The 25,824-nt window shown below is 47.0% G+C and overlaps 1 long non-coding RNA gene across 1 annotated transcript; it reads right to left on the bottom strand.

The window, feature by feature from the left end:
* Positions 1-894: 894 nt before the first annotated feature.
* On the bottom strand, positions 895-23,455 carry LOC135050827 (uncharacterized). Its single transcript, XR_010241857.1, has 3 exons — positions 23,360-23,455; positions 1,379-1,460; positions 895-1,079 (listed from the first exon to the last, which is right to left on the bottom strand). It is a non-coding gene; the product is annotated as an uncharacterized LOC135050827 (long non-coding RNA).
* Between the last annotated feature and the right edge of the window lie 2,369 nt (positions 23,456-25,824).

Genomic DNA, 25,824 nt, shown 5'->3' with positions numbered 1-25,824 from the left:
AACGAGTGCTGCGCATGCGCACTGACCCAAAAGCTCTCCGGTGCATACTGATTTAACTGTGTTCCCCAAGTTACCCAGCAGCAACTGCTTGAGGATCAGCAGAAGAGTACAGGGACATGACAGACTTATTGGAGGAGCCTGCCTTTGAGAAACAGACATTTGGGTAAATTTACTAAGATGGGAGATCTATTTAAGATGGGATGTTGCCCATAGCAACCAATCAGATTGTACTTCTCATTTATCTAGCACCTTCTAGAAGATAATACCTGGAATCGGATTGGTTGCTATGGGCAACATCCCATCTTAAATAGAACTGCCATCTTAGTAAATTTACCCCATTGTGTTCAAAAGCACTGTACCAGACACCACTGAACATCAGTGTGCCTTTAGTGCATAATGCTCTTTTTATCACCCGCATCAACACTGCAACAAATACAGCACATCTTTTATCAAAAGATAAGTATAAAAATTAAATGAGACAAACATGGGCCAAGTGGTTCATATTTGCCATCACATTCTTGCCCAAGAGAGGTTAAAAAAAATTATATATATATATATATATATATATATATATATATATATATATATATATATATATATATATATATATATATATATATAATAGTGTTATCCCTTAGTGCACGCTTAGTATATACTACTGAAGATTTTTTCTTTATATCAGTCAGTTGTAAATTTGTCTAAATCAATCTCGTTATATTTCCTAAAAAGGGCAAGCTTCTGCACAGAGTGGATCCCTTGTCGATAGAGATCAATGAAAATAAAAATAAATCTGTGGAGCACACTTATTTTGTAAACTGATGTAATTACTGTACATTTATTCTTTACAGGATAATTTATAAAGAGAGGATGACCTTACACATATAAACACCCATATTAAAACACATATGTCTTTATTATAAGAATATAATTTAAATTCACATTTGTATTAAAATGAATTGATAATAAACATCTTTTACATCGAAAATACAGTTGTGTGATTCAACATTATTCATGTAAAGAAAATTGAAAAAGAAAGGAGCTTTCATCCAACGTCTTATAGTGACTTCTTCAGAGGTGTTCTTCAGGGTGTCATAAAAAAAAAAAATTATAAAATATAAACATATGTATAAATAAAAAGGAACAATGATAAAGAGAGGAATATGCATATCAAAAAATAATGGTAATGTTCATATTTGAACAAACTAGTATTGTATATAACAATGATATTTTATGATTTTTAGAGCTAACCATTTTCATATTTTCTTATACATCATTTGAATTTCACTTATTTATAACATCACACATCATATGTTATAATAATGGTTGTCTACTGAAATCACTCCATAGTAGATTAACCAATTTCTGAATTAGTACTTACTTTTAAAAAGCAGCTCTCTATTTTGAAAAATGCTGCATCATTCATAGAAGATAATGAATTTTAAATGGATCAATTATTGTGCCTATGTTGGAAAAGAGACCAAATTGAAATGTATACCTAGTTTATCCCATATATTTGTTTATAAACATGTAATTTTAATATACTTACTAAGGATTATTTATGAAATAGGCTAGAAAACTTAAGGAAGAAAAGTCCCATAATATGACCACTATTAAGTGGATTCCTTATTCTTTACACTTGAGATGGAAAATTCTCATATCATAACGATATTAGAAGGAGTTCTTTATTATAAAGTACTCTGCATAAAGTTATAAATACATAAATATATCTTTTAGGGTTTAATTTTAAAACTTTTCAATAATATGGATATCTAATAAAAGTTCTGCAATACTTTCTAGTAAAATATATTCTTTTCCCAAATGTGGATATATTAGTTATTTATCAAGCCTTATTTTATATCTATTCCTAGCAAGAACAGGGAAACAATTTTATCCTACTGACCACAAAAAAAATTAGAAAAGAACTTTGTTTTTAAAAAACATAGCTTACCAGCAATTTTCCTAAATATCTGTAAATCCCACAAGGAAGGATCCAATTATGCACTGGATGTAGATAATTAACTTTTGTTTTCCTATTAAGGACAATATATAACTGGGATTAGGTGAAAACCGGACCGGACCAAATTCCGGAATGCCGGACCGGATCAGCTCCCTGCAGCGACCTCTGCCGCTGGGGAGCTGTGAAAGCGCGTCCCCGTCCGGGGGGCGGGTCCGCGGACGGGCTGTCAGCGGGGAGGGAGAAATCACTGCAGGCTCCCGCACGAAGCTGCTGCACTGCTAGTAGGCTTTCAGCCCTGCACAGTGGCGCTGTCTGTGCGCTGCTGTCACACAGGGAACCGCTGTGCAGGGCTGACAGCCTCCCACCTACCCCGCTGGTACTACACTCGGGCAGAGGGAGGGAGGGGGAGAACGGACATAGCTGCTGGTGCTGCAGCTCATCTATTTCACACCCTGGCTGCATAGGGAGGGTTTTTTTCTTTTTTAGAGCAGTATAAATAAATAATTAAAAATAAATGACCAATTGCACATTGTTTTTGTTGGGAGGGTAGGGGGTGTGACCACGCCACCTTTATAAAAAAATCTAATTAAAACTAATATTTATGAGCAGCGCCACATGCAGTGGTGCCAAGAGGCGGGTAATCAGGTATTAATTACCCTGTCCCAGGCTGCTGGAGGGGCCCGACAGGGGAGTCCACATCCCCCTTCCCAAATATACTTACGCTTCGCGGTACTGGGCAGCGTCCTGTAGTGCACATGCGTCATGTTCCCAGATGTCACTGGGCAGATGGCGCCGTCGGCCGAAGAGGAGGGACCTGCTTCCGATTAAGCAACCTGGCCCCTTTGAATAAATTGCACACAATTAATACTTTAATTAATCATATCTTTCAGAGGTGTAGATACACACCCAATTTAGGCCACACCGCATTACATTACTGGGGCCCCAGCATGGCTTTCCACGCCCCTGTGGGGTGGGGTGCCGTTATATCCATTCCGGTTGGTAGAATTGGGTGCAGAACACCCAGACAAACTTATATGCTATGGGTGCCGAAATAGGACATCCTTAGATATCAGTACCAGGTCCCGGAATGGGGGGCAGACCATCTTCGATACCTGTTCCGGGTTCCGGAACAGGATGCATACCACCTTAAATAGCTGTTTCATGTGCCGGAATGGTGTGCAGGACACCCAGACAACCTTAGATAGCTGTTCAGGGTGCCGGAATAGGGCGCGGACCACCTTAGATACCTGTTCCGGGTGCCGGAACAGGGCTCAAACCATCTTAGACAACCGGTCCGGGTGCCGGAACAGGATGCAGACCATCTTAGATAGCGGTTTCATGTGCCGGAATGGTGTACAGAACACCCAGACAACCTTAGATAGCTGTTCAGGGTGCCGGAATAGGGCGCAGAACACCTTAGATACCTGTTCCGGGTGCCGGAACAGGGCTCAAACCATCTTAGACAACCGGTCTGGGTGCCGGAACAGGAGGCAGACCATTTCAGATAGCCGTTTCATGTGCCGGAATGGTGTGCAGGACACCCAGACAACCTTATATAGCTGTTCAGTGTGCCAGAATAGGGGGCAGACCACTATAGATACCTGTTCCGGGTGCCAGAACAGGGCTCAAACCATCATAGACAAGTGTGTTGGGTGCCGGAACAGGATGCAGACCACCTTAGATAGCTGTTTCATGTGCCGTAATGGTGTGCAGGACACCCAGACAACCTTATATAGCTGTTCAGTGTGCCAGAATAGGGGGCAGACCACTATAGATACCTGTTCCAGGTGCCAGAACAGGGCTCAAACCATCATAGACAAGTGTGTCAGGTGCCGGAACAGGATGCAGACCACCTTAGATAGCTGTTTCATGTGCCGTAATGGTGTGCAGGACACCCAGACAACCTTATATAGCTGTTCAGGGTGCCAGAATAGGGGGCAGACCACTATAAATACCTGTTCCGGGTGCTGGAACAGGGCTCAAACCATCATAGACAACCGTTCCGGGTGCAGACCACATTAGATTGCTGTTTCATGTGCCGAAATGGTGTGCAGAACACCCAGACACCCTTAGATAGCCATTCCGGGTACCGGAATAGGGCGCAGGCCACCTTAGATAGCTGTTCCGGGTGCCGGAATAGGATGTAGACCACCTTAGATACCCATTCTGGGTTCTGAAACGGGCAGCAGACCACCTTGGATACCTATTCTGGGTACCGTGCTAGTGTGCAGAACACAGAGACATCTTTAGATAGCCTTGTTGGGTGCCATAATTGGACGCAGACCACCTTAGATAATCGTTCTGGGTGTTGGAACGGGGTGCAAAAACACCCATACATCCTTAGATAGTCAGCACCCCCACAGCTGTGCTTCCGTCGCTGCCCCTCCAGTGTTGTACTATACCGGCTCCTGCTCACACAGTGACAGGCAGCCTGCATTGGCACGCTGCAGTGACTGCAGCATCCTGTACCACCTACGCTCCGCCCCTCCCAATTCTCAATGTCCGCAGTAGGAGAAGAACATAGCGCGGTTGACAAACCGGCAACCAGGTGGAAGCAGCTGCTCTGGAGGCTGAAGTAAGTATAACACACACACAAACAAACGAGGGATGTCTTAACAGCAGTGTAGGCCCCTGGGCACAGCAATGCACTGGGGCCCCTACCCATCCTCTAGTGGAAGGGGTGCTATCAGCGGCAGCTTTGGTGTCCCGTGGGTGGTAGGGGGTGTTTTATGGGCCCAATTCAGGACGGAACGCAATACGCAATCCAAACGCAAAAATTACTAAAAGGATGCGGTGCATGCACAGGGCCTGTCCTGCGCCCGCATTTTCTGTGTGCGCCCGCAGAAAATGCAAATGAAGTGTTCGTGGGGCAGGGTGCGGCAACGCTCCTTTTCCAAGGCAGAGACTTAGCTTTGCGGGGGCGTGGCTTGGAATTGGGGGGCGTGCCAGCATGAATGGGGTGGACATGACAGGGGCATGATCGGGGCGGCTGCGTGACGTCACACGCAGCCACCGCAATCAAAAAGATGGAGGCAGGTCCCCTGCGGTGTGATCGCAATTTCTGCTTGGAAAAGGGGGGTGGTGGAACCTGAACCAGGCCCTATATTCCACTCTGCATGTAGGACCTGGAGCAGTAATTTCTGCTAATTACTCCTCTACTGCACAGGTGGTCAGTGATGTGGTGGGAGGGTGAACACTAAACTGTAGAAAGTTTACATTGTGCTGAATGAAGGGGCCCTGGTACATGACTTCCAGGGTGGTAGGGGGTTTTTAATATGTAGGGGAGTGGTGGATAGTGGAGTGGGCTTAATATTCATCATTTTCTGGTGGGAGGGCAGCTTGCTTGACTGCAGATATCTCAAGTTCCTGGAAATAGATTTTTTTAACTTTGAATGAGATTAAAAAAGTAGCTATCCCCCCCTTCCACCCCCCTCCTTCAGGAGGTGCTGGGGACCTGGGGATCAGAGTTCAGGAGCCAGAGCAATCCACCAACGAAAATATACAAATATATTATAATATATATTAGGCATGTGGAGCTGGAGCCTGCTGCTTGAAGGCGGATATCTCTGGATCTGGGTATGGTAGAGACAAGCTGCCAGAGTCAACCAAAAGGGGAGAATCCCATCTTTTGGGGTACACTGTCAGAAAAACTCAAAGTCAGACAGAACCTGAGATATCTGGCTAGGAGAATCAATTAATAAGCTTGGATGGAGACCACTGCTTTGAAGTCAGATATCTCAGTTTCCCCAGGGCCAATTTTAAAAATCTGTTACCCCCCGAAAGAGGGGACGTTCAGCTATCAGCCTAGCTCCCTTATACACCTGGTGCAATGTGCAAAAGGAAAGGGGGCTCTATCTGGTGCAATGTGTAAAAGGGGGCTCTACTTGGTGCAATGTGTAACAGGAATGGGGACTCTTCCTGGTGCAGTGTGTAAGAGGGGCTCTACCTGGCAATGTATAAAGGGACTGTAACATAGTAACATAGTTAATGAGGTTGAAAAGATGCCCATCGGCTTCAACCTGTATTCTGTATTAAGCCGAGTTCATTATAATGTCCCTGCTGAAGTAATGTTTTATGTCTAGTTAACAACTATAAATCATGTTAATCCCAGATTATCAAAATTGATATTTTAAATTCTATAACCTTGGATATCTTTTTCAGTCAGAAATTTATCCAATCCATTTTTAACTGCATTTACAGATTCCGCCATTACCACCTTCTCTGGCAGGGAATTCCAAATCCTTATTGCCCTAACAGTGAAGAACCCTTTCCTCTGCTGCGTACGGAATTTTCTCTCCTCTATCCTCAGCGAGTGTCCTCGTGTCCTATACAAAGTTTTTTTTAATAAGCAATTCCTCTGATAACTCTTTGTAATGTCCCTTTACATATTTGAAGATATTAATAATGTCTCCTCTTAGATGCCTCTTTTCTAGTGTATACATATTCAACCTAGTAAGCCTTTCCTCGTAATCCAGTCCCTCTAGCCTTTTAATCAATTTAGTAGCACGCCATTAAACCCTTTCGAGTTCACAGATATCTTTTTTATAATGTGGTGCCCAAAATTGAACACAATATTCCAGGTGCGGACGTACCAATGATTTGTACAGCGACAGGATTACATCCTCGTCACTTGTCTCAATGCCCCGTTTTATGCACGCTAGCACCTTACTTGCCTTCTTTGCTGCACTTTGACATTGTATACGGTTATTAAGCCTATTTCTCTTACGTCCTAGAGCAGGCCTGGCCAACCTGTGGCTCTCCAGATGTTGTGAAACTAAACATCCCAGCATGCCCTGCCACAGTTTTAGCATTCCCTAATAGCAAAACTTTGGCAAGGCATGATGGGACTTGTAGTTTTACAACAGCTGGAGAGCCACAGGTTGGCCAGGCCTGTCCTAGAGGATGCTGGGGTTCTATTTAGTACCATGGGGTATAGACGGGTCCTTTGGGAGCCACTGGCACTTTAAGAGTTTAATAGTGTGGGCTGGCCCCTCCCTCTATGCCCCTCCTACCAGACTCAGTATAGAAACTGTTGCTGAGGAGACGGACAACTTCGAGAGAAGGAATTACACAGATAGTGGCGAGATTCACACCAGCTCACACATACAAGGCAAACCAAGCTAACCAACTTGAAAACTAAAAAAAAAAAAAAAAAAACAATAGGAAGCGCTGTCACCAAAAGTATCAAATTTAATAAAAGTTGTTTTATTCACAATAACACACACAATATTATAAAACCAACTCTCCTGGGAGTTTTAAACCATTCTGCTGACTCAATGCTACAGATACAATGTTACTTTAGATTTTATACAGTAACTTTTTAGTGTCCACGCTAGGAGGCTCTCTTTGATACACTGTATCAATATCACCCTAGCAAAGTCTCTTAAATTCCGGGCCACACAGTCAGGCGAGCTGTGACAAGAGTAGCATGCTTTAATTCATTGTATAACTGAACCGAACACTGTGGTATAATTGATCACAAATCTAAAATGTGCATCCTACAATTGTTATAAAAATCAAGGGCATTAGTGAGCTCATTCATTTAATTAGCCCACGCGTGGAGCCTGCATATTTTAGAGACTTCTCTGAGGATCTTACTAAAGATCAATTCAATATTGATACAGTATATCAAAGAGAGCCTCCTAGCGTGGACACTAAAAAGTTACTGTATAAAATCTAAAGTAACATTGTATCTGTAGCATTGAGTCAGTAGAATGGTTTAAAACTACCAGGAGAGTTGGTTTTATAATATTGTGTGAGTTATTATGAATAATGTAAAAACAACTTATTAAATTTGATACTTTTGGTGACAGCGCTTCCTATTGTTTTTTTGTTTGTATATCCAGTTTTATTTGAGGTTCAGCACCCCAAATTGTGAAGCTGCAGTCACTATTAAAGTGTTTTTATAGGTGTCTAACAGTCAGTATACTAGCGCCCACTGTCTATATTGGAGCTTGAAAACTCACCAACATCTGAACAACATTACTTAACCAAGTAACAACACAGTACTTAACCAAGAACAAAACAGTACTGAAACAAATAGTTACTGCAGGATAACGAAGCACTGGGCGGGCGCCCAGCATCCTCTACGGACTACGAGAAAAGGATTTACCAGTAGGCGATTAAAATCCTATTTTCTCTTACGTCCTAGAGGATGCTGGGGTCCACATTAGTACCATGGGGATGTACCAAAGCTCACAGAACGGGAGGGAGAGCGCGGAGGCTCCTGCAGAACAGATTGACCAAACTGTAGGTCCTCAGATGCCAAAGTATCGAACTTGTAGAACTTAGCAAACGTGTTCGACCCTGACCAAGTAGCCACTTGGCAAAGTTGAAAAGCCGAGACACCCCGGGCAGCCACCCAGGGAGAACCCACCTTACGAGTAGAGTGTGCCTGAAAGGATTTTGGATACTGCAATCCTGCCGAAGAATATGCATGCTGGATAGTGAACCTGATCCAGCGAGAGATCGTCTGCTTAGAAGCAGGACACACAATTTTCTTGGGATCATACAGGACAAACAGAGAGTCCGACTTTCTGTGACGAGCAGTCCTCTTCACATAGATCTTCAGAGCCCTTACAACATCTAATGACTTTGATGGAATTGAGGAGCCAGTAGCAACTGGCACCACAATAGGTTGGTTGATATGAAAATCTGACACAACTTTTGGAAGGAACTGCTGACGTGTCATGAGTTCAGCTCTATATTCATGGAAGATTAAGTAGGGTCTTTTACAAGACAAAGCCCCCAATTCCGACACACGCCTAGCTGAAACTAAGGCCAACAGCGTGACAACCTTCCATGTGAGAAACTTGACCTCAACCTCCTTTAAAGGTTTGAACCAATCCAGGAACTGCAACACCACGTTAAGATCCCAGGGTGCCATAGGAGGCACAAAGGGAGGCTGGATGTGCAGAACCCCTTTCAAAAATGTCTGAATCTCAGGGAGGGAAGCCAGTTGTTTCTGGAAGAAAACGGATAAGGCCGAAATCTGGACTTTTATGGATCCCAAACGCAGACCCATATCCACACCTGCTTGCAGGAAGAGGAGAAACTGTCCAAGTTGAAACTCCACCATAGGAAACTTCTTGAATTCACACCAAGACACGTACTTTTTCCAAAGTCGATGGTAATGTTTAGACGTTACTCCATTCCTAGCCTGTATCAGGGTAGGAATAACCTTGTTCGGAATACCCCTCCATGCCATCAAACATAGTTGTGGTAAGTCTTGATAAGCGAACATCCCCTGTTGAAGAAGGTCCTCGTGAAGAGGAAGACGTCTCGGATCTTCCAGTAGTAATTCCAGAAGATCCGCGTACCAAGCCCTTCTTAGCCAGTCCGGAGCAATGAGGATCACCTGAACTCTTGTTCTTTTTATTATTTTGAGAATCCTTGGGATGAGTGGAAGTGGAGGGAACACATACACCGACTGGAACACCCACAGAGTTACCAGAGCATCCACCGCCACTGCTTGTGGGTCTCGTGACCTGTAACAGTACCTCCAAAGCTTCTTGTTGAGGCGAGAGGCCATCATGTATACTTGAGGTATGCCCCATTGGCTTGTTACCTCTGCGAACACCTCAGGGTGGATTCCCCATTCTCCTGAATGGAGATCGTGTCTGCTGAGGAAGTCTGCCTCCCAGTTGTCCACTCCTGGAATGAAGATCGCCGACAATGCCACCGCGTGTCTTTCTGCCCAGATGAGGATTTTTGTTATCTCTAACATTGCAGCTCTGCTCTTCGATCCGCCCTGCCTGTTTATGTAGGACACCGCTGTGACATTGTACTACTGAACCTGAATGGCTTGAGCTTGCAGAAGATATGCCACTTGTAGAAGGCCATTGTAAATGGCCCTCAGTTCCAGAACATTTATTGGAAGGAGAGATTCCTGACTGGACCACTTTCCTTGGAAGTTTTCCACCTGAGTGACTGCTCCCCAACCTCTGCGACTTGCATCCGTGGTTAGAAGGATCCAGTTCTGAATCCCGAATCTGCGGCCCTCGAGCAGATGAGAAGTTTGGAGCCACCAGAGGAGTGAAATTCTGGCTTTCGGCTATAGGCGTATCCGCTGGTGCATGTGAAGATGCGATCCCAACCACTTGTCCAGGAGATCCAGCTGGAAGGACTGTGCATTGAATCTGCCATACTGTAGAGCCTCGTAGGAGGCTACCACCTTTCACAGAAGGTGAATGCACTGATTAACCGACACCCAGGCTGGTTTCAAGACATCCCAGACCATTGATTGGATCACCAACGCTTTCTCTACTGGTAGAAACACCCTCTGCACCTCCGTGTCAAGGATCATCCCCAGGAAGGGTAGTCTCCTTGTTGGTTCTAAATGTGACTTTGGAAGATTTAGGATCCACCCATGATCCAGGAGTAGTTGAATTGAGAGAACAATACTCTGCAACAGCCTTTCCCTGGAAGATGCCTTTATCAGTAGATCGTCCAGGTATGGAATAATGTTTACTCCCTGCTTGCGGAGGAGGAGGAGCATCATCTCTGCAATGACCTTTGTGAACACCCTCGGTGCTGTGGAGAGGACGAATGGCAGGGCCTGGAACTGGTAGTGACAGTCCTGTATCGCAAACCTTAGATAGTCCTGGTGAGGCGGCCAGATCGGAATGTGAAGGTTCGCATCCTTGATATCCAGGAATACCAGGAATTCCCCCTCCTCCAGACCTGAGACCACCACTCTCAGAGACTCCATCTTGAACTTGATCACTTGTAAGTATGGGTTCAATGACTTTAGGTTCAACATTGGCCTTACCAAACCATCCGGCAGTGCCATAACTAGGCATTTTAGCGGTGTGTGCAAGAAACGACAGTGCCCCCCCCCCCCCCCCCCCCATGTAAGATAAGGGCAGTGTGCGCCGTATGCGAGCGAAAAATGTATAGGGGCATAGCTTCATGGGGAAGGGGCGTGGCCACAAAATAATAGCAATTCATACTACGGTGCACAGTAGTCTACATTATTCAAATTACGCTGCACAGTAGCGCCACTACACCTGGTAGAGCCCCTTTTATACATTACAGCAGACAGCGTCCCCCTTTTTACACATTACAGCAGACAGTCTCCCTTTTAACACATCGCGGCAGCCAGTCCCCCTTTTTACACATTGCGGCAGACAGCGTCCCCTTTTTTACACATTACAGCGTCGCCTTTTTTAACATTACGGCAGACAGCGTCCCCTTTTTACACATTACGGCAGACAGCGTCCCCGTTTTTACACATTACGGCAGACGGTGTCCCCCTTTATACACATTGCTGCAGCCAGTCCCCCTTTTTACACATTGCGGCAGACGGTGTCCCCCTTTTTACACATTGCGGCAGACTGCGTCCCCGTTTTTACACATTGCTGCAGCCAGTCCCCTTTTTTACACATTATGGCAGACGGTGTGAGAGAGAGAGAGAGAGAGAGAGAGAGAGAGAGATACCATCTCCCCACTGACAGGCTCCTCGTGCAGCTTCCTCGGTGCAGGCAGGTGAGAAGGAGGAGGAGGGAGGGGGAGCAGGGAGCCGCAGCTGCGCTATTTCATTGGTAGTAAGCGCCGCTGCAGCATCCCCCTCTCCTTCCGTATTGGCTGCCCGGCGCTGCTGTGGATGCTGGGATGGAGGAACCGCATCCCAGCATCTACAGCAGCACCGGGCAGCCAATACGGAAGGAGGGGGATGCTGCAGCGGCGCTTACTACCAATGAAATAGCGCTGCTGCGGCTCCCTGCTCCCCCTCCTTCTCTGCTGCCCGGTGCTGTAGCTGACCTCCACAGCGCGGTGACGGCGCAGACTTCAGAGGCATGTAATGAGTCAATTTGACTCATTACATGCCGCTGGCCGTGCGCCCTGAGGGCAACTGCGCTGTGTGCCAAGCCCACTTGGCACACAGAACAGAACAGTTAGTTAATAGAACAGTTAGTACTGTTATCACACTCCACCCTGGTACCGTGAGGCATTGGAGTTATGTGGAGGGCAGCGCTCCCTGTCAGCGTTCTGTGTAATCTGCAGGGAGAAAATGGCGCTGTTGAATGCTGGATCCACTCTGAGGGGAAGCCCCGCGCCCTGACCTGGTGCGTGGCTTCCCACACTTATTATTTAAACTGGCTTCAGGATTTTATATGTTAACAGTGGGATTAGCCCCTGTAAATGCTATGACCAGTGTAGGGTTAACCTGCTGACTGGGGACTCCCCTCCAGCATCTACATGCAGAGATGTTGCTGAGCCATACCGGAGCACAGCCCCTCAGAGCTGTGCTCCAACCCTTGTGCCACCATACCCGCCCGCTAACCGTGATGCCGGCACCATACTCACCACTCTTCTATCTTCTGGCTTTGTTAGGGGGTGGCGGCCGTGCTGTGGGAGTGAGCAGTTGCCTCATGGGCTTGCGATCATCACCTTCAGGAGCTCAGTGTCCTGTCAGTGCAGATAGAGAACCATTAACTCTCTATTAAGTTAGTTCCTACTCCCCCCTTAAGTCCCACGAAGCAGAAACTAAGTCCCACAAACTAAGAAATCTCCTAGGAGCTCCCCTAGCTGTGACCGGCTCCTCCAGGCACATTTTCTAAACTGAGTCTGGTAGGAGGGGCATAGAGGGAGGGGCCAGCCCACACTATTAAACTCTTAAAGTGCCAGTGGCTCCTAGTGGACCCATCTATACCCCATGGAACTAAATTGGACCCCAGCATCCTCTAGGACGTAAGAGAAATCGGGATGCCAGCATGGGTATTCTGAACGCTGGCATATCATACTGGATCCCAGAATCACAACTATACATTTTGGTGCCAGAAATAAAATTGGTGTCCCCCACAAAGGTGCGCTGGAAAAATATAGGGGCATGGCTTCAGGGGGAAGTGGCATGGTCCCAAAATAATACAAATTTATAATGCCGCACAGTAGTCTCCATTATTCAAATTACGCCACAGTCGTCCCACTTATACACATTGTACCAGGGAGAGCCTTCATATACTCTACACCAGGTAGAGCCCCTTTTACACATTATGCCAGGTACAGTTCCCTTATACAATGACAGGTAGAGCCCTCTTACACACTGTACCAAGTAGAGCTCCCTTTTACACACTGCACCTGGAAGAGCCCCCATTCCTTTTACACATTGCACCAGTTAGAGCCCCATTTTTAACACATAGCACCAGATAGAGCCCACTTTCCTTTTACACATTGCACCAGGTGTATAAGGGCCCTAGTCTGATAGCTGATGGTCCCCTCTTTCCAGGGGTACCAGATTTTTTAGAATCTGCCCTGGGGAAACAGAGATCCGACTTCAAAGCTGTGGTCCCCATCCAAGCTTATTCATTGCTTTTCCCAGCCAGATATCTCGGGTTCTGTCTGACTTTGAGTTTTTCTGACGGTGTACCCGAAAAGCTGTGGCTTTCCCCCCCATGTGGTGGACACTGGCAGCTTGTCTCTACTATGCCCAGACCAAGAGATATCAGCCTTCTAACAGCTGGCTCCAGCTCCACACGCCTAATATATATTATAATATATTTGTATATATTCATTGGTGGATTGCTCTGGCTCGTGAACTCTGATGCCCAGGTACCCAGCACCTCCTGAAGGGGGAGAATCTCTAGTTTTTTTTAGACCATTCAAAGCTAAGAAATCTATTTCCAGGAACTTGAGATATCTGCAGTTAAGCAAGCTGCCCTCCCACCAGAAAATGATGAATATTATGCCCACTCCACTATCCACCCATCCGCTACATATTAAACACACCCTACCACCCTGGAAGTCATGTACCAGGGCCCCTTCATTCAGCACAATGTCCCTGCCCCTTCTGTGCAGTAGAAGAGTAATTAGCAGAAATCATTGCTCCAGGTCCTGCATGCTGAGCAGAACATAGGGCCTGGTTCAGGTTCCACCCCCCACCCCTTTATCAAGCAAAAATTGCGATCGCACCACAATTTCTGCTTGATCGGTAAAATTAAGGAAGACTCCTGCCGGTGCAGCCTGGCTGCGCCTGCAGCGGTCCAGCCTCCGTCTCTTTGATCATGGCGGCTGCGTGTGACGTAAGGCACAGAGCCGGCCCTAGGTATAGGCAAACTAGACAAATGCATAGGGCATTTGGTATGCCTAGGGGCACAAGCAGCTTCTGCTGATTAAAATGATATGCATCATGCCTATATTCTGTGTGTGACTGCAGCTGTATCTGCATACAATATGCTACATTACAGTGTATTCCTGGAAATCAGTGTAACGTAGCATTTCATATGCAGATACAGCCAGTCGCACACAGACTATAGGCATGCAGCATATCATTTTAATCAGCAGAAGCTGCTTGTGCATCATAGCCACATAGTAATGCAAATAATATGCATTTTCATCAAAACAAGACATCCGACGTTAGCAGAGCTGGCCCTGAGTTGCCAGCTGACTCACACCAGGCATCTCCTGCTGCATCGCGTACTGAGGCAAGATATAGGAGGACACACCTGTATCCAAGCAGAGGCAGAGGTCACAGTGTCAGCAACCTTGTGAGTGCTGTGTGCAGGTGGGTCGGTTGTGCAGTAGTGTTCAGCATATGTGTAAGGGACATTATGTGTGTCATGTGTATAAATGCATTAAAATGTGCGGTATAAGTGTAAGGAATGTTATGCGTTTTATATGTGTATAAAGGCATTAATAATGTGTGGCATATGTGTAAGGGACATTATGTTTGTCATTATGTGTATAAGGGTACTAATAATGTGTGGCATATGTGTAAGGGACATTATGGGGGAATTCAAATGTTTGAAAAGTCAGTTGGTTGTCTGTTTTTTCCTGTCTATTAGATAGGAAAAAACAGACACCCAAATGACTTTTCAAACAATTGAATAACCCCCAATGTGTGTACTTATGTGTATAAGGGCATTAATAATGTGAGGCAAATGTTTAAGGGACATTATGTGTATAAGGGCATTAATAAAGTTTGGCATAATAGGTTAGGCACATTGGGGCAGATGTATTAACCTGGAGAAGGCATAAGGAAGTGATAAACCAGTGATATGTGCAAGGTGATAAAGGCAGCAGCCAATCAGATCCTAACTGTTAATTTACATATTGGAGCTGATTGGCTGGTGCCTTTATCACCTTGCACATATCACTGGTTTATCACTTCCTTATGCCTTCTCCAGGTTAATACATCTGCCCCAGTATGTGTAAGGGGTATTACTGTGTTATATAATGTGTATAAAGGCATTACTAATGTGTGGCAATATGTGTATAAGGGCCCTCATTCCGAGTTGATCGGTCGCAAGGCGAATTTAGCAGAATTACACACGCTAAGCCTACGCCTACTGGGAGTGTATCTTAGCTTCTTAAAATTGCGACCGATGTAATCGCAATATTGCGATTACAAACTACTTTGCAGTTTCTGAGTAACTTCAACCTTACTCTGCCTGTGCGATCAATTCAGTGCTTGTCGTTCCTGGTTTGACGTCACAAACACACCCAGCGTTCGCTCAGACACTCCCCCGTTTCTCCAGCCACTCCTGCGTTTTTTCCGGAAACGGTAGCGTTTTCAACCACACGCCCATAAAACGCCGTGTTTCCGCCCAGTAACACCCATTTCCTGTCAATCACATTACGATCGCCGGAGCGATGAAAAAGCCGTGAGTAAAAATACTATCTTCATTGTTAAATTACTTGGCGCAGTCGCAGTGCGAATATTGCGCATGCGTACTAAGCGGATTTTCATTGCGATGCGATGAAAAATACCGAGCGAACGACTCGGAATGAGGGCCAAGGTGCTCTATTGTGTGGCATAACATGTAGAAAGGGGCATATGGTCTAATGTGAATAAAGAGCAATATGGTGTGGTGTAATGAAAATAAGGAGCAATTCAGTGTGGTGTAATGTGGATAAGGGGCACTACTGTAAGGAGTAACGTATATAAAGTGGCACTACTGTGTGGTCTAATGTGAATAAAGAGCAATATGGTGTGGTGTAATGTGAATAAGGGGCACTACTGTGAGGAGTAATGTAAGTGGTACTACTGTGTGATGTATCGTGAATTAGAGACAATGAGCCTAATTCAGATCTGTTCGCTGTCTAGCGATTTTCGCAGCGCTGCGAACAGGTAACTACTGTGCATGCGTATGCACAGCAATGCACAGGTGCGCCGTACGGGTACAAACAGCATCGATGTTTTGCACAGGTTCTAGTGTTGATTCCATTTGCACGGGCGTTCGCAAGGAGTCTGACAGGAAGGAGGCGTTTCTGGGTGTCAACTGACCGTTTTCTGGGAGTGTTTGGAAAAATGCAGGCGTGTCAAAGCGTTTGCAGGGTGGGTGTCTGACATCCATTCCGGGCTTGAATAGGCTGAAGTGATCGCAGCGGCTGAGTAAGGTCAGAGCTACTCAGAAACTGCACAAGCTGTTTTGGTACAGGGCGTCTGCACACGCGTTTGCACACTTGCAAAGCTAAAATACACAGCGTCTATCTGTTCGCAGCACTGCAAAAAATAGCCTGCGAGCGAACATATCTAAATTAGGCCCTCTATCGCATGATATAATGTGAATGAAGTTGCAGTATGTGTGACATAATTTGAATTGGGAGGACTATTCTGTGGTCATGCCCCTTCCCAGAAAGAACACACCCCTCTTTGGGCTGTGCGCCGAATGTGCAAAGTGTTCCTATTTAAAATATAGTGGGTAGGAGCACCAAAATGAGGACTGCTATGGGTAAGGGGTGATGGTGCTGGGAAAGGGTTGCAGGATCAGAGGCGGACCTAGCGGTGGTGCTAGGGTGCACCAGCCAAAATCTTGCCTAGGGCATCATATTGGTTAGGGCAGGCTCTTGTAACGCAGCAGCCCCGATCACGCCCCACCGGTTCACGCTGGCACGCTCCCGTTTCTAAGCAACGCCCCCGCAATGCTCCATCCCTGCTTTGGAAAAGGAGCGTTGCCGCCCCCTGCCCCGCAAGCACCTCTGCCTGATTGACAGGCAGAGGGTCTCATTTTCTGCGGGCACCCACAGAAAATTTGAGCGCATGCGCAGGACGTGCCCTGCGCATGCGCCCAAATCTTTAGTAATTTTTGCTGTTGGATCGCATATTGCGATCCAACCTGAATCGGGCCCATAGAACACCCCCTACCGCCCATTGCACATCAAAGCACCCGCTGATAGCAATCATCCACCCCTACTGCTGCAGGATGGATAGGGGCCCCAGTGCACTGCTGTGCTCAGAGGCCTACACTGCTGTTAAGACAGCCCTGGTTTGTGTGTGTGTGTGTGTGTGTGTTATACTTACTTCAGCCTCCAGAGCAGCTACTTCCACCTGGCTATGGGCCTGTCACCCACGCTGTGTTCTTCTCCTACTGCGGACATTGGGATTCGGGGAGGGGCAGAGCGTAGGTTGTACAGAATGATGCAGTCACTGCAGCATGCCAATGCCCGGTTGCCTGGCGGCGGCAGGAACGCGGCTGTGGGGGTGCTGACTATCTAAGGATGTATGGGTGTTTCTGCACCCCATTCCGACACACAGAATGATTATCTAAGGTGGTCTGCATTCAATTCTGAAACCCAGCACGGCTATCTAAAGATGTCTCTGTGTTTTGCACACCAGCATGGTACCCAGAATGGGTATCTAAGGTGGTCTGCTGCCCGTTTCGGAACCCAGAATGGGTATCTAAGGTGGTCTACATCCTATTCTGGCACCCGGAACAGCTATCTAAGGTAGCCTGCGCCCTATTCCGGTACCCGGAATGGCTAGCTATGGTGATCTGCTGCCTGGTCCGGCACCCGGAATGGCTGTGTAATGTGGTCTCTGTGTTTTGCACCTCCTTCCAGCACCCGGAACGGCTATGTAAGGTGGCCTGTGGACCATTCCGGCACCTGGAACGGCTATCTAAGGTGGCCTGCGCCCTATTCTGACACATGGAATGGCTATCTACAGTGATCTGCTTCCTGTTCTGGCACCCGGAATGGCTGTGTAATGTGGTCTGGATATTCTACACCCCGTTCTGGCACCCGGAACGGTTGTCTATGATGGTTTGAGCCCTGTTCCGGCACCCGGAATGGCTATCTACGGTGATCTGCTGCCTGGTCCGGCACCCGGAATGCCTATCGACGGTGATCTGCTGCCTGATCCTGCACCGGGAATGGCTGTTTAATGTGGTCTGGGTGTTCTGCACCCCATTCTGGTACCCGGTACGGCTATCTAATGTGGACTGCGCCCCGTTTTGGCACTCAGAACGGCTATCTAAGGTGGACTGTGCCCTATTCCGGCACCCGGAATGCCATCTACGGTGATCTGCTGCCTGGTCCGTCACAAACAATGGCTGTGTAATGTGGTCTGGGTTTTCAACACCTCTTTCCTGCACCCGGAATGACCATCTAAGGGGGCCTGCGCCCCATTCCGGCACACGGAATGGCTATCTACGTTGATCTGCTGCCCATTACGGCACATGGAATGGTTGCGTAATGTGGTCTGGGTGTTCTGCACCCTGTTGTAGTACCCGGTACGGCTATCTAAGGTGGACTGCACCCTGTTTCGGCACCCGGAATGGCTATCTAGAGTGATCTGCTTCTGGTTCCGGCACCCAGATTTTTTGCGTAATGTGGTCTAGGTGTTCTGCACCCCGTTCCGGTAACCAACACGGCTATATAATGTGGTCTGCACCCCATTCCGGCACCCGGAATGGCTGTCTATGGTGGTCTGTGCCTGCTCCGTCACCAGGAATGCCTATCTATGGTAGTATGCTGCCCATTCCAGCACCTGGATTGGCTATCTACAGTAATCTCCTGACCATTCCAACACCCCTTCTGACTGTGTTCTTCACCCCCTTCCGGGACGACAATCTATGGTGGTCTGCTGCCTGTTCCAGCACCCGTTCTGGCTGTGTAAGGTGGTCCTGGTGTTATGCACCTGCTTCCAGCACCCAGAACGACTATGTAAGGTGGTCTGCAGCCCATTCCGGCAACCAGAACTGCTATCTAAGGTGGACTGCGCCCCGTTCCAGGAAACAGAAATGGGTATCTAAGGTGGTTTGCATCCTATTCCATCTATGAGCCCTGTTTCGGCACCCTGAACAGGTGTCTAAGGTGGTCTGCGCCCTATTCCAGTACCCTGAACGGCTCTCTAAGGTTGCCTGGGTGTCCTACACACCATTCCGGCAAATGAAACAGCAATCTAATGTGGTCTGCATCCTGTTCCGGCACCCGGACCGGTTGTTTAAGATGGTTTGAGCCCTGTTCCGGCACATGTATCTAAGGTGGTCTGCGCCCTTTTCCGGCACCCGGAACAGGTATCTAATGTTGTCTGGGTGTCCTGCACACCATTCCGGCACCTGAAACTGCTATCTAAGATGGTCTGCATCTTGTTCCGGCACCCGGACCGGTTGTCTAAGATGGTTTGAGCCCTGTTCCGGCACCCGGAACAGGTATCTAAGGTGGTCTGCGCCCTATTACGGCACCCAACAAGGCTATCTAAAGATGTCTGTGTTCTGCACACTAGCACGGTACCCAGAATAGGTATCCAAGGTGGTCTGCTGCCCGTTTCGGAACCCAGAATGGGTATCTAAGGTGGTCTACATCCTACTCCGGCACCCGGAACAGCTATCTAAGGTGGCCTGCGCCCTATTCCGGTACCCGGAATGGCTATCTAAGGGTGTCTGGGTGTTCTGCACACCATTTCGGCACATGAAACAGCAATCTAATGTGGTCTGCACCCTGTTCCGGCACCCGGAACGGTTGTCTATGATGGTTTGAGCCCTGTTCCGGCACCCGGAACAGGTATCTATAGTGGTCTGCCCCCTATTCTGGCACCCTGAACAGCTATATAAGGTTGTCTGGGTGTCCTGCACACCATTACGGCACATGAAACAGCTATCTAAGGTGGTCTGCATCCTGTTCCGGCACCTGACACACTTGTCTATGATGGTTTGAGCCCTGTTCTGGCACCCGGAACAGGTATCTATAGTGGTCTGCCCCCTATTCTGGCACCCTGAACAGCTATATAAGGTTGTCTGGGTGTCCTGCACACCATTACGGCACATGAAACAGCTATCTAAGGTGGTCTGCATCCTGTTCCGGCACCCGACACTTGTCTATGATGGTTTGAGGCCTATTCTGGCACCCGGAACAGGTATCTAAGGTGGTCTGCGCCCTATTCCGGCAACCGGAACAGCTATCTAAGGTTGTCTTGGTGTCCTGCACACCATTCCGGCACATGAAACAGCTATCTGAAATGGTCTGCCTCCTGTTCCGGCACCCGGACCGGTTGTCTAAGATGGTTTGAGCCCTGTTCCGGCACCCGGAACAGGTATCTAAGGTGTTCTGCGCCCTATTCCGGCACCCTGAACAGCTATCTAAGGTTATTTGGGTGTTCTGCACACCATTCCGGCACCCGGACCGGGTATCTAAGGTGGTCTACATCATATTCCGGCACCCTAAATGGATCTCTAAGGTTGTTTGAGTGCTCTGCACACCATTCCGGCACATGGAACGGGTATCTAAGGTGGTCTGTATCCTGTTCCGGCACTCAAAACGACTTTCTACGGTAGCCTGCATTCCATTCCATCTCCCATAATAGCTATCTAAGGTTTTCTGGGTGTTCTGCATCCTGTACAGCACCCTGAACAGCTATCTAAGGTTATTTTGGTGTTCTGAAAACCATTCTAGCACCCGGAATGGTCATCTAAGGTGGTCCGTATCCTGTTCTGGCAACAGCTATATAAGGATATTTTGGTGTTCTGCACACCACTCCGGCACCCGAACAGGTATCTAAGGTTGTCTGCATCCTGTTCTGGCACACGGAACAGCTTATCTAAGGTTGTCTGGGTGTCCTGCACACCATTCCGGCACCTGAAACAGCTATGTAAGGTGGTCTACATCCTGTTATGACACTAATAACGGTTGTCTAAAGTGGTCTGCACCCTGTTTTGGAACCCGGATCGGACATCTTAGGTGGCCTGCGTCCTATTCCGGCACCCGGAACAACTATCTAAGGTTATTTGGGTATTATGCACACCATAGGGGCACCCGGAACGGGTATCTAAGGTGGTCTTCATCCTGTTCCGGCACTAGAAACGACTTTCTAAGGTGGCCTGCATTCCATTCCATCTCCCAGAATGGCTATCTAAGATTGTCTAGGTGCTCTGCACCCTATTCCGGCACAGCTATCTAAGGTTATCTGGGTGTTCTGCACACCATTCAGGCACCTGAAACAGCTATCTAATGTGGTCTGCACCCTGTTCCGGCAGCCGGAACAGCTATCTAAGATGGTCTACACCCCATTCCGGCACCTGGAACTGATATCTAAGGTGGTCCTATTCCGGTACCCTGAACATCTAAGTTTGTTTGGGTGTTCTGCACCCAATTCTACCAAATGGATAGGGTATAACGGCACCCCACCCCACAATAGAGCGTGCGGTCAGGGGCGTGGAGAGCCATGCTGAGTCCCAGTAATGTAACGGGGTGTGGCCTAAATTGGGGTTGTGTCTACACCCCTGAAAGAAATAATTGATTAAAGTATTAGTTGTGCGCAATTTATTCAATGGGGCCAGGTTGCTTGACCGGAAGCGGGTCCCTCCTCTTCGGCCGGTGGCGCCATCTTCCCAGTGACATCTGGGAACATGGTGCATGTGCACTACAGAGCAAAGACTATGACACAGTGCCAGAGTCTTTGCTTTCAATGTGCGGTGGCCATCTTCCTGATGCTGTCACTGGAAAGATAGCGCCGCCCAGCACCGACAAGAGTAAGTATATTTGGGAAAGGGGAGGCGGACTCCCCTGTCGGGCCCCTCAAGCAGTATGTGCTAATTAGTACCCAAATAGTTTTAATTATATTTAGTACAATGGCGTCGTGGTCAAACAGTGTGCAAGTGGTCATTTATTATAATTTTTTTTATATTTTACTGCATTAAAAAAAAATCCTCCCTATGCAGCCAGTGTTTCAAATAGATAGCACCAGCAGCTATCTCCGTTCTCCCCCTCCCTCCCTCTGCCCTAGTGTAGTATCAGCGGGGTAGGTAGGCTGTCAGCACTGCACAGCGTTTCCCTGTGTGACAGCAGCGCACAGACAGCGCCACTGTGCAGGGCTGACAGCCTCCTAGCTGCAGCTTTGAGCGGGGAGCCGGCACACATCTCTCCCTCCCCACTGACAGCCCGTCCGCGGACACGCCCCCCGGACGGGGACGCGCTTTCACAGCTCCCCGGCGGCAGAGGTCGCTGCAGGAAGCTGATCCGGTCCGGCGTTCCGGACAGTGATCCGGTTCGGTTTTCACCGAATCCCCAGAGGGGACTATGTGGCCGGCGCCCAGCTCCGACCATATAAGCAAGCCCGCCGACTGACTCCCCCGGCACATACACCGGTCGCCCCACCCTTATTACACTTCTATTTGCTGTGGGGGCTATTCAGAGTTGTTTGCAGAAATGTTTCACTCGCAGTAAAATCTGCGACCATAGACTCACATGACGGTGGCCGTCCAGCATGTGTGGTGCCAAACTGCGATGCGTTCGCAATTCAATTGTGAACACATCAATTAGAGATTGACCTCTGCTTGCGCAGCCTGGCACCACCGCCATGTTTCCATATGCAGGAAATGCAGGCGACATCATAGACTTGCCCCCAAAACGTCCATGACACACCTGCGTTTCCCGATGTCCTCTCCTTCAATTCTGTGTTGCCGTCCTTCGCCTGTCAATCACCTAGTAATCGCATCCTTCTGGGATGCAATCGCATGATGAAGAGTCGCCCACGCACATTATGGCCGCCAGGCGTGCGCTGACCCTATGGCCGCAGCTGCTGCATGCGAACGCAGCGGCTGTGTCCATCTCTGAGTAAGGGCCAATGATCAGACGTAGCTGCACAAGGAGGGCGGACAGCAGGAGCCTCATCCAGGTGACCCCTGTGCAGCTATAATTGAAGTAAAAAAAAAATATATATGTGCCTGTGTGGCCCCCTCCCACACCTTCAACTGGCAATTCATTATTTATTATATATAATGCCTTATTGTATACATGCCCCCCCCCCCCTGTATATATATATGTATGCAGCACAGCACCAGCATCTCCCTGTGCTGCTCCCCCCTCCCTCTCTCCCTCTGTGCGGGCACAGCAGCAGCGGGGCAGGAGGCTGTTATGTCTCCCCGCACACAGCAGCGCACGGACCCGTCCGCCCATCCGCTGTGTGTGCAGGGCTGACAGTCTCACGGGAGCAGCAGCCGCAGCTTCGTGAGGGAAGCCGGCTCTAAGCTCTCGCTCCCCTTCTCCCCGCTGACTGCCCGTTAGGTACACGCCCCCCGCACGGACACGCGCCTACAAAGCTCCTCAGCGACAGGGGTCGCTGCAGCGAGCGGGTCTCGTCCGGCGTTCCGGAACTTGGTCCGGTCCGGCTTTCACCGATACCCTATATAACTTAATATCTTATTTTTGTCCAAACTAAAATAAAGAATAGCCATAATTGCTTACCAGCAAAACGTCCTATAGGTCTGCATGCATAAGGATCCAAAACTGGAATGAAGACTGAACTCCCAGTCTCCCTATTTATGCTCCTCAACCTGTTACATCACTTCCTATCATAGTTTATTAATTGCTTAATTGATGCATTTAATCAGAGTATTTATTATATACTTTAAATTACAATAAGAAAGCCTTTATTTGATGAAATAGTGTTATTTATAATTCCCAATTCAAATAACTCCATTGTCTAGCAGAATGAAACAAACAATACAGACTTAAATCCAAATTGAAATCAAATTGGCATCACAGGAGCAAAAAAAAAGTGCTTCCTGTATGTGTTCCAAGCCTCCCTATGGTAGCGTGACGTCGTCACATACACTCCGTTGCCTAGCTACTAGTTGCCTAGCTACTATTAGTTGTGTTTATATGTCTCAGGAGCGGAGAACCACTTCCTGTACATATTTAGACCTCGGGCTGATGTCAGCGCGTGCACCCCGTCACTTAGCAACGGGTGTGACATCAACGCGTACGTCCCGTTACCTAGCGACCGCATAGAGGTAAGCGCTGCTCGTAGCGCTTCCCATACACGGTCGCCTGACAGCTACATTGTACACGCAGGGTAGGCGTTACTTAGTTCGCCTCCTGCTTGCAAATTCCTGGCAGTGTTTTACATGCAGGATAAGCGCTACTCTGAGCGCTCCCTGCATATGGTCCCTTCCTCCCCGCAGAATGTCAAATATTATTAAACATACTTAAACCCATTCACATCAAGTTATGACGTTGGAATTAAACACCTGATTATGACACTTACATGATAATGAAATTTAAACCCAGATTATTTCACAATATTGATGGGGGACTATAATCAAGACGTATCTTAATTATCAATTTATAAAGGTTGTATCCTAGATTAACTAGGTATTAAATGATAATTTGAAATGCTCTCATTCAATATTAATTGAAACATATTAATGAAATTATAGTTGAAAATCAATTGATTATTTTATCAATGGTAATTAAATTGTTGAATATTAATAGTAGACCAAATGGTAGAATTTTTTTTTTTAGATTATTTCATTTATTAATTATTCTAATCAAATAATTATATAATATAGTTGCAAAAATAAGCCCTATTGTGATACGTCCCTAGGTGTTAGCTAATTGTGATTAAACACATAGAAAAAAAAATTATATTATTTTATTTATTAATCATTGGTGAATACTCCTAATAAACTTATTAACTTATAGTGTTTTATCTTAGAAGTTAGTATAGTGTAGAAATCAATTATTGTTAGCTACTTCGAGTCCTAATAAAATTTTAATGAAGACAATTGTAATAAGACTAATTACCTTTTAGTATCCTACCCCTTATTATTAACAATATATATATATATATATATATATATATCAGGTTTGGATGATTTGTGACCACCTTCATACATCACAGCACTGCAGCTCAAATTACAAAACAGTTTATTCCTGCTTCAGCATTTTGAGATCATCACCTCGTCATAACCTTTAGGGTTACTGCATTAGGGTTAAGGGCCCTACTCACTGGCCGACCCGCCGCCGAGCTGCCCGACGGCGGATACGGCCGACGAGCGACCCGGCGGCGGGGGGGGCAGTGACGGGGGGAGTGAAGTTTCTTCACTCCCCCCGTCACGCGGCTGCATTGAAGTGCAGGCAAATATGGACGAGATCGTCCATATTGGCCTGCATGCACAGCCGACGGGAGACCAGCGATGAACGAGCGCGGGGCCGCGCATCGTTCATCGCAGGAGTCTCCACACTGAAAGATATGAACGAGTTCTCGTTCATTTATGAACGAGATCGTTCATATCTTTTAAAAAATCGGCCAGTGTGTAGGGCTCTTTAGTTTAGGGGTCTGGGTTAGGGTCAGGGCCAGCAACAGAAATCGTGGGGCCAAGTACACTGATATCTCTGGGGCCCCCTCAACCTCCTATTACTTGGCAGAGTGGGGCTTTAGAAGAAAAAATAGTATATCTATTTATGTATATCTATATCTATATATACAGGTTGAGTATCCCATATCCAAATATTCCGAAATACGGAATATTCCGAAATACAGACTTTTTTGAGTGAGATTGAGATAGTGAAACCTTTGTTTTTTGATGGCTCAATGTACACGAACTTTGTTTAATACACAAAGTTATTAAAAATATTGTATTAATGACCTTCAGGCTGTGTGTATAAGGTGTATATGAAACTTAATTGAATTGTGTGAATGTAGACACACTTTGTTTAATGCACAAAGTTATAAAAAATATTGGCTAAAATTACCTTCAGGCTGTGTGTATAAGGTGTATATGTAACATAAATGCATTCTGTGCTTAGATTTAGGTCCCATCACCATGATATCTCATTATGGTATGCAATTATTCCAAAATACGGAAAAATCCCATATCCAAAATACCTCTGGTCCCAAGCATTTTGGATAAGGGAGACTCAACCTG

The sequence above is a fragment of the Pseudophryne corroboree genome, chromosome 2, assembly GCF_028390025.1.
Source record: "Pseudophryne corroboree isolate aPseCor3 chromosome 2, aPseCor3.hap2, whole genome shotgun sequence".
Classification (NCBI taxonomy): domain Eukaryota; kingdom Metazoa; phylum Chordata; class Amphibia; order Anura; family Myobatrachidae; genus Pseudophryne; species Pseudophryne corroboree.
This window is presented reverse-complemented; position numbering and strand designations above follow the sequence as displayed.